The sequence below is a fragment of the Nicotiana sylvestris genome, chromosome 9 (genome assembly GCF_000393655.2).
Source record: "Nicotiana sylvestris chromosome 9, ASM39365v2, whole genome shotgun sequence".
Classification (NCBI taxonomy): domain Eukaryota; kingdom Viridiplantae; phylum Streptophyta; class Magnoliopsida; order Solanales; family Solanaceae; genus Nicotiana; species Nicotiana sylvestris.
This window is the reverse complement of record NC_091065.1, coordinates 81475768-81490711: the sequence shown is the minus strand read 5'-3', so window position 1 is coordinate 81490711 and position 14944 is coordinate 81475768.

Sequence of the window (14944 nt, the reverse complement as noted above, 5' to 3'; positions counted from 1 at the left end):
CTATTTAGCCATTTCATTCTCGATGGCAGTTAGCTTCTTCTTTAGATTTGCGACCTCTCTATCATATTTTCCTTTTAATTGCTGAACAAACTCTGCATGTCCTTCTATGTTCTTCGCCAACTATGCCTGGGCTCTTGCCAGACTACCTTTGGATTTTTCCAAATCAATCCCATATTCACACATGTTCCTCCTAAGACTATTTATAAGTCTTTCATCAGCTTGGCTCCTTCCCGAGTTTTCAGTAGCTATCTTCATTCTTTGAATTTGTGCTCGGAGGACTTTATTTTCTTGGGCCAACTTCTTCTTTTCACCCTCATCTGCAGCGGCTTGCACACTACTATCAAATTTAAGATCCCTGATTTTCCCCTGCAATTTGCTTATGGTGGCTCTATATTCATTTTCTTTGGTCAGCCAATCCCATTTTCTTGTGATGCTTCAACAAATTCTTGATGGTCTCCCAAACTCAACACTCCATTTATACTAAGCAAGGTAACCTGACGAGACTTCACCCTAGGATAAATCATGTACTCGTGGTGTTTGCTGTCAAGTATTGGCACTTACTCCATATCTAGCGAACCACTACTTTATGAAATTGGCCATCAGAGCGGATCTCAACTGCATGAATGCTAAGGTTTTCATCCTTTCTGACTATTTGGCATCTTCCCAGTTATCTCAAAACCCAGTACGGGGCAAAAGGTTGGATACTTCTAAGACCCATTAGGAGGAAGTGAGGATCGGTGGCAGGCATGTATATAATCTCATTAATAGGAAGCCAACCCAATGTCCACTCTATCTGGTCTACAGTTATGGAGTGGAGGTAGAATATCCAATCTACGGCCCCTTCTGGAATCTTGAACCCATTGACCCTTGTACCAAACTCCTCTATGCAGCTTTTTCCTGTCGACCCATAGTTCATGTACCGAGGACGATGACATAGATTCTCAATCATCCTCATTTGTAGCAACAAATTGCATCCTTCGAAAAAATCTACCCCGGGTCTGCAAGCTGTGAGAGCTCGGAATATTTCTGATACTATCATAAGTGCGAGGGTGCTCTCGGCATTGGTAATAAAGTATTTACGACTCCGGCTACCCGTAAATTAATATTCTTATCGTTCCTGGGGAACACTAGAAGACTTAAGAATGCCACCATGAAAGCGAAACATCTATGCTCTTCCCACTTTGGACGATTCCCTTTACTACAGATTCTGCTTTCCGGGTTTTCAAATCCCCCTATATGTCTGTACCGCTGGTATATGAAGTGTAGCAAGGGAAACCCAATTGCCAAATCTACATACTGGACCTGCCTGCTTATTTTCAGCAAATCCAGAAACTTGTGAGGGGTGACGGCCCTTGGAGCGACCAGGTATTTATGTCTTAGACCCTCGGTACTCCAAGCATAACCTACTATCTCTTCCAAAGTAGGTGTGTGTTCGATGTCCGAGATATGCAGAACGTTATGAGCCGTGTCCAAAAATTTTACCAGTGTTTTTATTATGTCCTCACCCCAGGCATGATCTTTAACAATCCGGTGAGAGTCCCCAAGTAATGGTTGACCATGTCTCAACCTGGCTTACTCAAATCTTCCCACCACATGTGTAGTTCCACTTGGATCTTGGTCATAACCATCATTGGTAAGTTTTGACTCATGCTCATTCTACACATTTAGATTTAGTTGATTTGTTTAAAATAAAGTGGATTTTATTAAAGCTGATAAAAAGAGGTCATTTTGCAAAATTTAAATAAACACGACTACTTTTGCAAATACGGCCCTTCAGCACTACAAAAGGAAGATTTAAGGGCAGTGTTTGTTAGGTGGTCAAAAATTAGCAAAGAAACTGTCGGTGGCTATTCTTGCAAAAACGGCCTTCCGACACCCCGTCAGGATGTTCAGCTTATTTAGACAAAAACGACATCACCCACTTTATTTATGACAACAAATGACGATATTTTCAAATTTTTGGGTTATTTTTGCAAAAGAGGGGCTGCACCCGATGAGGGTTGCCTACGTATTCCACATCCGGTGAGAATCAAACCCGTGTAGTTCAGCCAGTTCGATGCAACAGAAAACATGAAGTAATTTGAAATAATTTTCCCTTTTTTCTCTTTCTTTTTCTTCTCTTTTTTTTTAAAAAAAAATTTCGGCAGAGTTTCGGTATATTTTAGACACCAGATTTTCAAAGGCGGGTAATTATCTCTCTCATACCTCAATTAGATTTTTCCAATTTTTCTCCCTATTATAGAAACCGGTAAACATGCAAACCGAAGCAAATAATTGTACAAGTAGCACATAAAAATGCATCAGGATGGTCTTTTGATTTTTGGGTATACCTGTCCTATATGGACCAACCCCTGTATTGAGTCCCCAAAGTCAAATGCACATGATGCAAACAAGCATTCCTACTAGGGATCCGGTATGAGGTTGAGTTATTCTATGTTTAAAACCTGGGTGTATTGTTCTAGACCTAGTTTACCCGAGCGAACAACTCGATCCTGGGGGAGGGGGGCTACGTACTGGGAACCAAAACGTCATCTGGCTTTGTAACTTGTCCGAACCTCATTCTAAATTAGGGTATGACACTAATAGAAAAAAAAAGTTACGCCACCGTGCACTTCCCCGAAGATGAGAAGAGAAGGGTTTCGCAGCAATATATGTATAGTTCACATAATATCAAAGCGGTAAAAATGGCATTTAGCACATTAAGCCTAAATATGTAAAAATCAGATAATAAATAAAGCCAAGTATAACAGTTATTCTAAGATCCAATTCTTGAACCCTGAACCGGAAGGTCTGGGTTTTGGTCCCCAGCAGAATCGCCAGAGCTATCACACCTCCTTTTTACCACCCGAGGGGGTATATAAGGGAGTTTTTCCAATTAAAGTGACATAAATCGAAATGGGATTAATTTATTTATTTTTCAGAATCGCCACTTGGGATAGTTTATTTGATGTCCCAAGTCACCGGTTTATTTTAAATCCCAAATCGAGGAGAATTTTGACTTTATTTAAAAGTCTGCGAAACCAAAAATTCTAGATAAGGAATTCTGTTAACCCGGGAGAAGGTGTTACGCATTTCCGGGTTCTGCAGTTCGAGCACAGTCTCTTAGACTATTAAAATTTGCCTAATTATGTGATTTACTACATGTTTTAAACCTATTGTGCATTTTAACTTTATAATCTCTTTTGACTATTTATGGAATTATTTTGGAACAAGTTACGATTGTCGTACACTTGTTTGTTTGATACACATTGCGAATCATGTCACGGAAACTATATCCACGATATACAACATGTTTAATTTATTAAAGTTATTAGAAGTTGTGGCCGGGTCACATAAATGTACCCCCGGATTTGGAAATTAGGTATCACAACTATGTCACAGGAACCGTACCCGAAGCTACGATGATTTTATTATAAACACGCCTAATGAAAACTACGAATGTTCAAAATATTTTTATACTAGTTATGATATTAATGTGAGAGCCATAGATTAGGGGATTCATTTGTGAATGGCACGCCTCGATTATTTTAAGAAAAAAAGATTTGTATTTAATTAAAGTAAACTAAGGATGTTCATATTTAAAACTATCTTGAATTCAATATAAATCTATTAATTATATACATGTTTGGGGATATATGTGTTGGAACTTGAATTTAGATAAGGGAATTGGGCTAGCAGTGGCCCATTGGGTATTTGGTCAGGGGCAAATCTGCATCGAATCTGTATTGGGCTCAGAAATTGGCCTAGAAATAAAGAAATTCAAGGGCTCTTGCCAAATCTAATTTTAACCAAGTCCGGCCCACATTGTCTTGCATTAGGTGGGCCTAGTTGCAAACATTTATTGGCTGGGCCTATCTACCTTTGCATTTAAGACAAACTTACATAACATACATGTTTGTCAAAAATTGTAGACAAATTCATTTTTATGTAAGAAAATCAGAATCAGCAATACAATTCAAGTTTGGAAATTACACTACATGATTTGCAAGCCCTAACGGAAATGCATTTACGTTAGAGTTCACAAGGGAAAGCTTATAATTGAGTATTGGGTTTAATGCCCAGGCCCATACTCCTGGGCCCAGACTTGCTAAGGTGATTTCCAGATTGGGCCTTGTTGCAAGTCTGGCCCAACTTGTGTTACATTCGAACAATTCTGCGATAATGGGTTGTACTTATTACTAAGAAATCATATTGTTATGAACCTAAACTAATAATCAAACATAATCAAAAATTAAAATGTTCCAACAGTCCATTTACTACTAACAGTTCACAAATTTACAATATGCTTCAAAATACAATGATGTGTCTTAAGAAAGAACAATTTTAAGATAAGATAAAAAAACGGCATTTCTTCCTAATTCTGAACCTTCCAGTTGTTAAAAAATCATTCAAACCAGCTTCAACTTGCAAGAACTCAGCCATAGAGCTGTTTCTTACAAGCCAGCATTCAATTCCGGTCTAGAGGTTTCTTTGCCTTACTGCCACTCACATACAAAACAACAGAAAACAAAATACAGGTTTCAGTACTTGTGGGAATCTATTTACTAGTGCATTGCTAACTAAATAGTAAAGCAGGCAGAAAGAAAGAAGAAAGATCATTTTGGCAATCAAAGTTTAAATTCAGTAAAAGGTAAAAAAAAGAATCTTCAAACTTAAAGATCTTTCAAAAAAGGAGTTACAAACATTAGTAAACCAAAAAGAAAAGGGGTCATGCTAGTTCATTTCCTTATTTCAAGCTCAAACAGTAAGATCTACTACATCTATAACAGATTAATCAACTATCACATGAAACTTATTCAGTATATATATATCAACTTAATTAAACATTGAAACAAAAATAAGAGAGAAACAAACACAAAAGAAAAAACAAAACAAACAAATTATCAAAACCTATAACATTAAACCTAATTAAACCTGAACCTAAGCAAATCAAATTTCCAATGATGAAATTTTAATAACAAGTTTAAGTTATTCTAATAAAACAGATGCCAGTAATCGACTAACAGCCAAAGAAAAAGAGAATACCTAAATCATGCGGCTAGATAAGAAACTGAACATGCAAAAGGAAAAAGAAACAAAAACAAAAACAAGCAGGAGAGTGAAAAGAATTACCTAAATTCATTTTAAAAGATCGGACCAACTACGAATTTTGACCAAGCTTTCATAGGGTAACATGAACTTGAACTAACATTAATCGACTGTTCTCAACAAGAACAGTCGATTAATGAAAGTTTGGGGGTTCAAACAACCGATCATTGACCGAAAATCAGAAGAGGGGAAAAAGTTAGGGTTCAGGGGATCTTAGATTTAAGATTTGAAGAAATTGGGGGGGGGGGGGGGAATTTTTGGGAAATCGACAGTAGTTTAGGGTTCATAGGGGTGTGAGGAGTGTGGGGTGTGATTTTGGGGTGATTTGGTCAATTTAGGGTTTGGGCGTGGGTTCCAGATCTAAGATTCGAATAGTTTGGAAAGGATTTGAGGGAAATGGTTTATGGATTTAGAAAGCGGTGGGAGAGGCGATTACATGGTCTTAATTTGGTGTAGTTTGGAGAAGTTCCGCCGCCGCAAGGCGATTTTCAGGAGGCGGAGCAAGGCGGAGCTAGCGGAGGATATAGATGTAGCTAGGGTTTAGTCTCTTCGAGAGAGATGAGAGACTGAGATGGGTTTTTTGGTTTAGGGGGGAAGGCTGTTCGGACAGTATTATACAAAAGGGACAATCAGTTCTCAGCCGTTAGATCATGGGAGATAAACGGTTGGGATTAAAATTAAGAAAACGGTGTCATTTTGTGACTAAGGGGATTGGACCGGGTATATTTGGGTATTGGGCTGGGCTTTGGACAGATTTTGTATTAAAATTGGCCCAATTTCAAATTAAATCCTTTTTTCTTCAATTTATTTTCTTATTTCCTTTTTTCTTTGTTTTTATTTATTTATTCTTTAACTAAAATCCAAAATAAAATTCCTAAATTAATATAACTTGTTAAATTAAACTAATTATCTATTATAATATTTACAAAAATTAGTTGATCCTAAATTAAAGAAGAGAAAATTACTAATTTAGCATTAAAGGCTAAAAATGTAAATGGATGATATTATTTTTTTATTTTCATTTTAATAAAGTAGTTAATTAACTAATTAATCCTACAAATATGAAAACAAAATCTAAATTCAATGCATGGTTTTTTTGACATTTTTGGGGCATTTTCATAATTTTTATAAAAATTAAACGTGCACAAAAATGCAAACAATTAATAAAATCCTACAAAAATCCTTTTAAATGGCAAATAATTAAGAAAAAATCTATTTCTTTGATTTTATAGGAGTATTTTGAATAGGTCAAAAATCACATGCTCACAAGTATGACGACCCCCATTTGCTTGTCCTCAATGACACGGTTCAGCATGGCGATGCCAAAGAGGTCACTATCGGGGATGACAATGTGTTACAGATGCATGGCAGGCTATGTGTACCCAATGTAGATGGTTTGCGTGAGTTGATTCATCAGGAAGCCCACAGCTCGCCGTACTCCATTCATCCGGGTGAGTCTAAGATGTATCAGGAATTGAGGCGACACTATTGGTGGAGGAGGATGAAGAAGGACAGAGTGGAGTATGTAGCTCGATGCCTAAATTTATAGCTGGTGAAGTGTGAGCATCAACGACTAGGTAGATTGCTTCAGAGGCTAGAGATTCCTGAGTGGAGATGGGAGCAGGTTACTATGGATTTTGTTGTTGGGCTCCCACAAACTCAAAGGAAGTTCGATGTTGTATGGGTAATTGTGGATAGCTTGACCAAGTCGGATCATTTCATTCTAGTGGTGACTACGTATTATTCAAAGCGGCTGGTTCAGGTTTATATTCGCGATATTGTCAAACTTCATGGCATGTAGGTATCCATAATCTCTAACCAGGATACACAATTTACATCACGATTCTTGAAAGCCGTACAGCGAGAGTTGGGCACATGGGTTGAGTTGAGTACAGTATTCCACCCTCAGACGGACGGACAGTCTGAGCACAATATTCAGATATTGGAGGATATGCTTCGTACATGTGTGATGGAGTTTGGAGCTTCTTGGGATCAATTCTTGTTGCTTACGGAGTTTGCGTACAACAACAGCTACTAGTCGAGCATTCAGATGGATCCATATGAGGCCTTGTATGAAGGTGGTGTCGGTCTCCGGTGGGTTGGTTCGAGTCGGGTGAGGCTAGGTTATTGGGTACAAACTTGGTTAACAAACTGGGGTAGTTAAGAGAAAGAATAGGCATCTTGCTGAGACTGCTCATACCCTACTTTTACTTATGTCTCATTTGTATGTTTTGGGGGATGCAGTTCTTACATCATGTTATCTTATTAATTATATGCCATACTTAGCTATTCAGAATTAAGTTCAATACATTTCTTATTTCCCCACTTACTTTTGTTTTCTTTACTACCTCGTATCTTTTGGGAGCATGTGTTTTGCTTATAACCTTACACCAAAATTAGCTCCACGTGCTCTTAAATGCATATTTCTAGGTTACTCAAGGATGCAAAAAGAAATATCGATGTTATTCATCTGACCTCCTGCATGTCTTATATCTGCTGATGTTACCATCTTTGAAATACAATCATACTTCACATGTCTAGGTGATCACTTATACATTTTTAGGTGTTGCTAGTTCTATCTTTTAAAATATTCAATACTAACTCCCCTTTATCTTCCTCCACAGTTCCATATCACCATCTATAGCTCCTGTTCCATCACCCACAGCTCCATCTCCACCATCTACAGCTCCAGTACCCTTACCTATAGCTCTATTTCCATCATATATCGGTCCAGTTCAACCTTCTACTACTCCTTCACTCATGACTTATCTTTGTCGTCAGCGTCCAATGTCAGGTTTTCGAAATGGCATTCAATCCACCCTTAATTCTTCCATTATATTTTCTTTGCGATATCTCTATTTGTTTTTACCCCATTATGCCTTTGTTTACCTTGAAAATGGTAATAACAATTAGATTTGATTTCGTGGTTCTAAAAATATGTGATCTATTTTTATGCTAGTTGTTAGGCAATAGAGGCTAGGTGAAAGATTACAAGACAAGAAAAGAGCTTGTAGATAGTGTAGTGATCAAACTGGATGGCTAGAAATCAGGGCCCCGAGCTGGTGTATACGCCCGACTAAGGGCAATCGATGGAGGATTAGCAGTTATGATAAATTTGATGGCGGCTCTTTATGACCAATAATGAGCAATAAATGAAGAACAATAAATACAACACGATGAATATAAGCAATAAATGTAAGTGTTAGAATCAAGATAGTAAGTTTAAGTTAGAAAGCAGAGAGAATGTTCTTGTATTGAATGTTGTGAGTAGTATGTTGTCTATTGTGTATTGTGTCTTACAAAATGACAAGGATCCCCTTTATATATGAGGGGGAATCCCAACATAGAAATGTATTTATTACAAAGATATGGGGTGGGTACAGCCATTTAATGCCATGATACGGGTTTGAACTAGCCTAATAGACTTTGTCAACTCTGGAGCCTTGGGAACTTCACATCGATCCACCGTAGCAACTAGTTTGGACTGCCCCGAGGTCGACCATAGAGAATCCTCGTGGTTGAAACCCTGAGCTGAGCTTCGAGCCTTTTGGGGACGGTCTTTACGAGGAGCCTTAATGATCATAAAATCGGACCACTGATTTTTACCATATATAGATAGTCCTCGCGTTTCCTAGAATAAAATTATAGGAAATGGTTTTGACGCTAATCTTCTCGGGCCTTTTGTGATGACATCATACTTATGGCATAAGCTTTTGTGATAACTGAAACGTCCCATCGGTACATCTTTCTAGAAGCATTCAATGTAGCGCCGGTTTATTCTCTCAAAGCGATAATATTTTCCCAAAAAAGCATTTATGGTGATTGCCGATACGTTTCCCAAAGGCATTGATTATACCTTCGGTCACGTTGCCACCTTCTAATAAATGGAAGCTTTCTTGAATCAAACTTCATTCGATCATTCTTCAATAGCTTTCAACTCCTTTCTTTTCTTCATCCTTATCCGACTCTATTTCCCATGATTAAAGCTCGTGACCAAAAGGTCACACGCAATACCTTCGCTAGTTATGTTATGGCTCCTCATCAGAGCTTTCCCCCTGCTAAGTGGGATCACACTGGTTTTTTGTTGTTGTTGGCCGAAATAATGAGAGAAGAATCTCAAATTATCTTCGTATCAGAGGATATGCGGATCGTAAACTACTACTCATCTCTCTTAACTTCCACCTGGAGTGGCGCTTCACTCCTTTTGCTTTCCATGGAGTGCGGTGGTGCCATCTACTAACTGTTGCATCGCACACCAGTGAAATCTCTCAAGAAGTGGCTCCCCAATAGTAGTGCTGGCGAGACGCATACTTGCCAAATTCTTCACCCAGCCACTTCTTCATCTTTTCATCTTTTTCTGATTCTTCTTCATCATTTTCTGTTTCTTCTTCATCGTTTTCTGCTTCTTCTTCATTCTTAAGGATGCCGTTTGAAAGACCAAGATGAGGCCCCCGACGAAGTGGTTCTCGAATATACTGCCCCAGGGGTGTACCCCCGAGAGCAGATTAGACTTTTGGTTGTTATATATATATATATATGCTTCTTTTTTTGTGTAAGGACCCTCCGTGGGATTTTGTAATCATCCTCTATTAATACAAAATGCTTCTTCAAATTGTCTCTGGTTTATGCTAAATTTCCTTTTATTTATGTTTGTGAAGAATCTGAGCACATGACTCCACCGATTGGTCCGAATACTGGGCTCGGGAGTAGGTATTCTCTCAGTTCCTTATTGATTATTATGATATTCCCTGAAACCCTTTGTCATTCCTCGGAATGAGCCCGGATTGAATCGATGCAAACTTAAGCCGCCGGGACCCCCGAATTCAGATTGAGCGAGAATAGAGCTTCGAAATTTAGAACGAAACTTAGCCTTTTAGGTCTTGATGATAGTCCTTGAGGGGGAATTTGCTCAAATTCCTAAGAATAAAGATAGCACTAATACTTTCATAGACAGTCCCCGAGTGAGAGTTAGCTCGATCTCGGGCAGCCTAAAAAACTTGATTTGAACTTGGAGTGAAGAAAGTGTCAAGGCGTTGTTGATAGACCTTAGACGAGGATATGCCTAGACTTGGATAGCCCCTAGATTAAAATAACCGAGAGGGCGTTTAGCTTGATCTGAAGGTGAAATCAGATCTACGGCTTTATTAGCAATTCTCGAGTGAGGACTGGCTCGGGCTCATGTAGCCCAAGGGCCAAAGAATCGGATGAACGATTCGCGATCATAATAGCAGAGGCTCCCGAGATGGGGTACCACCTTGGGGTTAAACTTTATATGGATAGCTCCTTAGAGCTTGTTTTTTGTTTTGACAGGGATCCTCGAGATCGGGCACCATCTTGAGGCTTAGGATGATTTTGATGGATCCTTAGAGCCTACTTTTGTTTGACATAGATCCTAGAGGTCGGGCACCATCTCTAGGTTTAGAATGATTTTGACGGCTCCTTAGAGCCTACTTATGTTTTGACAGAGATCCTAGAGATCGGGCACCATCTCGAGGCTTAGAATGATTTTGATGGCTCCTTAGAGCCTACTTTTGTTTTGATAAAGATCATCGAGATCGGGCACCATCTCGAGGCTTGGTAGATATGGGGTTTTTTGATCCCTCGAACGCTGTTCGTAAATGCTCATCGTATGAAATGATTGGGGTGATCCTGTCGGTATATCTCCCCGAAAGTGATAATGGCCGAGTTGGAATTAATTGGCCTTGCAGGGTAGGCGGACAGTTACCGCTTGCTCTATATATAGGCTTGTCTACCTTCCTTTGAGGATTTCGCTATTTTGAATAGCTATCCTCCTTCATAGAGTTCTTATTTCCTACGTTATGTCCTTCACCATTTTAACTTTGAAGCCCTCACTCAAATTCCCCCTCCAATTTTCTAATTTTACCACAGTTATGGCTGGTACGCCAGGATCCGTTCAGCAAGGAGAAGGAAGTTCCGCCTCTAGTTCATGCCTAGTTGGTGGTGCGCCGCTTGTGTCAGGCGAGCCAACCTCGGGACATTTTGTTTCCAGGGGGACTTTTCGTCAGAAAAACCTCCCTATGTTCAGGGTCATTAGGTGTATATCTCAAAGTTTATTTCTTTGATAGGAGAGGGGCACCTTGAGTCAGCGAGGAAAGATTGTGGACGGGGGAAAAAGTAGTACTACAGGTACCTTCCCCGGAAGAGAGAATCATGGATCATGTCGAGGTATTTTTGAACGTATACACATACCCCTTTACGCTGGGTCCCGTTAATAGGTTTGTGCTCGACTTCTATCGAATGTATTGGGCTACCTTGGCGTAGGTTCATCCATCATTTTGGAGGATAGTATTGATGATGAGATTCTTTGCGGAGGAAGCAGGTCTTGAGTTCACCCTTAGTCACCTCATCAGGTTGTACCGGCCTTTTCACCACCGAGGCCTTCTAACCCTATGATGCCAATCCACCAGGCCCTTCGTTGTCAATGATGAAGAAGATGGGGATTAGGTATGGGTGAGCCATTTCGTTCGAGTTCGTACTGTTGACATTATCCCCGTGGAGTTTCTGTCATTTCCCGAGGAATAGAGTTTTACACGTAAGTGGTACACTTGTGCCTTCGTTGTTTTGCTTATGGTGGAGGCGGGCTCCGTAAATAGCCTTTCTTTCTTTTTCTGCAGCAATTCCATGGATTCCATACGAGGTCCCCGACCTGACGGATTGGGCTTGGAAGTTGGCGACCCCTTCGACTTATGATGAACGTAAGTGGAGAGACTTGTCTAAGGGTATATGGGAGGCAAAACACCACGGTAGGTGCTTAGTGGCTTGGTTTCTCAGAAAGGGACTTTTTTTAGCGCAATAACTCTGCCACTAGATGTTGGAGAATATTCCGAGACGAGGCCGTGTCCCCTCGGGGATGAGAAAAGATCACCAACCTGAGGGCTGAGGATTGATAACAAAATGAAGGAGTCTTCGAAGGGCGAGGATGCTCGCAGTGGGGCGAGCCCTACTCGGAGGTTTAAAAGAGACATGTCGGTCGAACCTGTAGCCTCTGAATCCTCTATTTTTGGAGAAACGACTCCTTTCTTGTCGCTGTCTCCCATTCCTATCGAAGGTACTTCGAGGGACAAGGGTTTCCTTGCCGCCTTCCTCTTGCCCTACCGAAGGTACTTCGAGGGAAATTCGAGGCCAGGGGCCGAGTGATTTGAGTGGAACATCGGGCGATCGTGCTCCCATTGGGAGAAGTTTACTGGGGCTGATGAGGCCAAGCCAGTAAATGTGTGCTCTACTTTTGACGAATCTCAGCGGCTCAATTCCATGGTGAGTTTTGGTAGTCAGTACATGCTTTTTTAGTTTTGTGCCTTCCCTTTCTTATTGAGCTCCCTTTTCGCAGGCCTTTGACAAGCTCAAGTTCGAGTTTCTTTGTCATGAAGCAAGGTTGCAGAAAGCTTTGGATGGGGAGAAATCCCTCAGGCTTCTTTGTAAGAAGAGGGGAGAAGAGTTGAACTGCTTGCGGTACGAGGAGGACGAAGTCGGAACTACGAAAGCTATATCGTAAGACAGGTAACCTTTATTTTGAGTCGATGCATGCTCCTCCTTCTGCTTTTGGAGATTAATATTCCGATATTTCAGTTGCATAGTAAAATGAAGGACCTGGAATACCTTTGGCGCGAAGTTGGCCGGGTTAAGTATGAGTGTAAAGAGCTAAAGGCTCAGACAGATGCCCAAGTTGCGGCTAAGAGGGATACTTTGTCCAAGGCTTCTGCCCTCGAAGTGCAACTCCGAAATGCTCGTGCAAGTAGCTCGGTCTGAACAAGAATGATTGCGAGGCTCGAGTAGGCACTTCTAAAGATGAAGGCCGAGGTTGTAGATGCTCGGGCTGAAGCTGAATAGATCTGAACCAAGGCTGATAAGAAAATGGCCGCCTATTTTCAAAATGTTGTCGATGCTCAAGCTGAGTTGAGAGGGGATCTCGACCGGGAGAGCAGGAGAAAAGAGTATATTAGGTGTAAATCACAGAGGAAAACTCTCGAGGAGATCCACGCCAGGGGCTTCGATCTCTCGGAAGAGATAAAGTAGGCAAGAGTGGATGAATATAATGTTAAGTTCCTTCTGTCCGATGCCGAAGATAGCGAGAAAGAGGCCGATGGTCCATAATCCCCGAGGGGGATGTAGATCAGGCCTTTATTTTATGATTTTGTGTATAGTGCTTTCAAAGAATATTGTAAATGGAGCTTTGTATTTTTTCACATATACGTATAGAAGGAAGCTTTGAGGTTTCATTTTTCATGCACTTCCCTTTGCTTCAATGTTTGTCAGTCATTAGCCAAATGAACTAGTCTTCGAGTTAAAAGAACCCTTAGGTTTATAGTACGGCCCTAGGGCTCGTTGGGATGGCCTGTAGGCTCTTACGCGTTTGGTCGGTACGACATTTTAGTATAAGCCGGCGTTTAAGCTCTTATGCTTTTTCTCATAGGCATATTCAGTTAACTATTTCGGGCTCAGTCTCTGAGTCGGGTTTCGACTCGAGCTCATTGACCCTTAAGTTTTTGAATTTAAAGCTGGCCCTTAGGCTCTTACACGTTAGGTCGGTATGACCTCTCGTATGGGCTGGTGGCAGTGGCTCTTATGCATTAGGTCAGTACGACCTTTTATATGGGCTGGTGGTAGTGGCTCTTACGCATTGGGTCGGTACAACCTATAATAAGCTTTATTTTTCCCTCATTAATGACTTTTTGAAATTGTGTTTGCCTAACTCTTCGACGGTTCGATAAGAACCTCGATTGTGAGTCGTTATGTGGCGATGAACGAGCACATCGGGAGGTCTTGCTAGGTGGCTGAGTGTTTCGAAGCCTATAGTTTGGAGCTGACTTGGTCGAAGCTCTTTTGCCTATGTCTAGGATAGCCTGTTTAACCGATTCTTTTCGAAGTACTTTCAAAGTAATTGAAGGCCTGTGATTTTATAGCGACGGTCTGGCATCCCCGAGTCGTATTAGTTTGGATGGAGCCTTATGAACGTAGTCATTTATGTTTGGTTGTAGCCTTTTAGTTCCCGAATGAAGTAGTTTTGGCATCTATATCGAGGGTATGCCTTTTTAGGGGCCTTACAAGTTCAAATATATAGCCTTAACTTTAAGATTGGGGTAATGCCTTTTTGTAAGGTCTTATTATTTTTACATGCCTTGCTTGAGGTCTTACAGTTTTGGTTACTTGGCACAAGTATGGTTCATGCCTTGCTTGAGGTCTTACATTTTTGGTGTTACATTATAGAGGTCTTACATTTTTGGTGTTACCTTATAAAGGTCTTACGAGGTCAAGGTTGCCCATATGGGGTCTTATGGCCTCAGGTTTTGATAAGTCGATGGGATGGCAATTGGCGGCAGTCCCCGAGACATTGAAAGTTTTCTTGGCTATGGAGACATTTTTGTAGACTTGACGTTGCCTTATTGAGGGCTTACGAGTTTGAAGCTTCCGACCCGGAGGCCATACGGTTTTATGTTTTTGACGCCAGTCCCCGAGTGTTGGGACGTTTTTGGCTTTTGGAGCTATTTTTGTAACCTTGATGTTACCTCGTTGAGGGATCACAAGTTTGAAGCTTCCGTTTCGGAGGTCATAGGGCTTCAATTTTTTCACGTCAGTCCCCGAGTGTTCGGGACGTTTTTGGCTTCTGGAGCATTTTTGTAACCTTGTTGTTGCCTCGTTAAGGGCTTACAAGTTTGAAGCTTCTGACCCAGAGGTCATACGACTTTGAGTTTTTGACGTCAGTCCCCGAGTGTTTTGGACGTTTTTGGCTTCTGGAGTCATTTTTGTAAAAATGCCGAACTTTTTTAAAACGCGAAGTGCTTTGATGAAGGGGAAAGTATTCTTTGATTACTTGGTACAAGTATACAAGTTTTTGCTG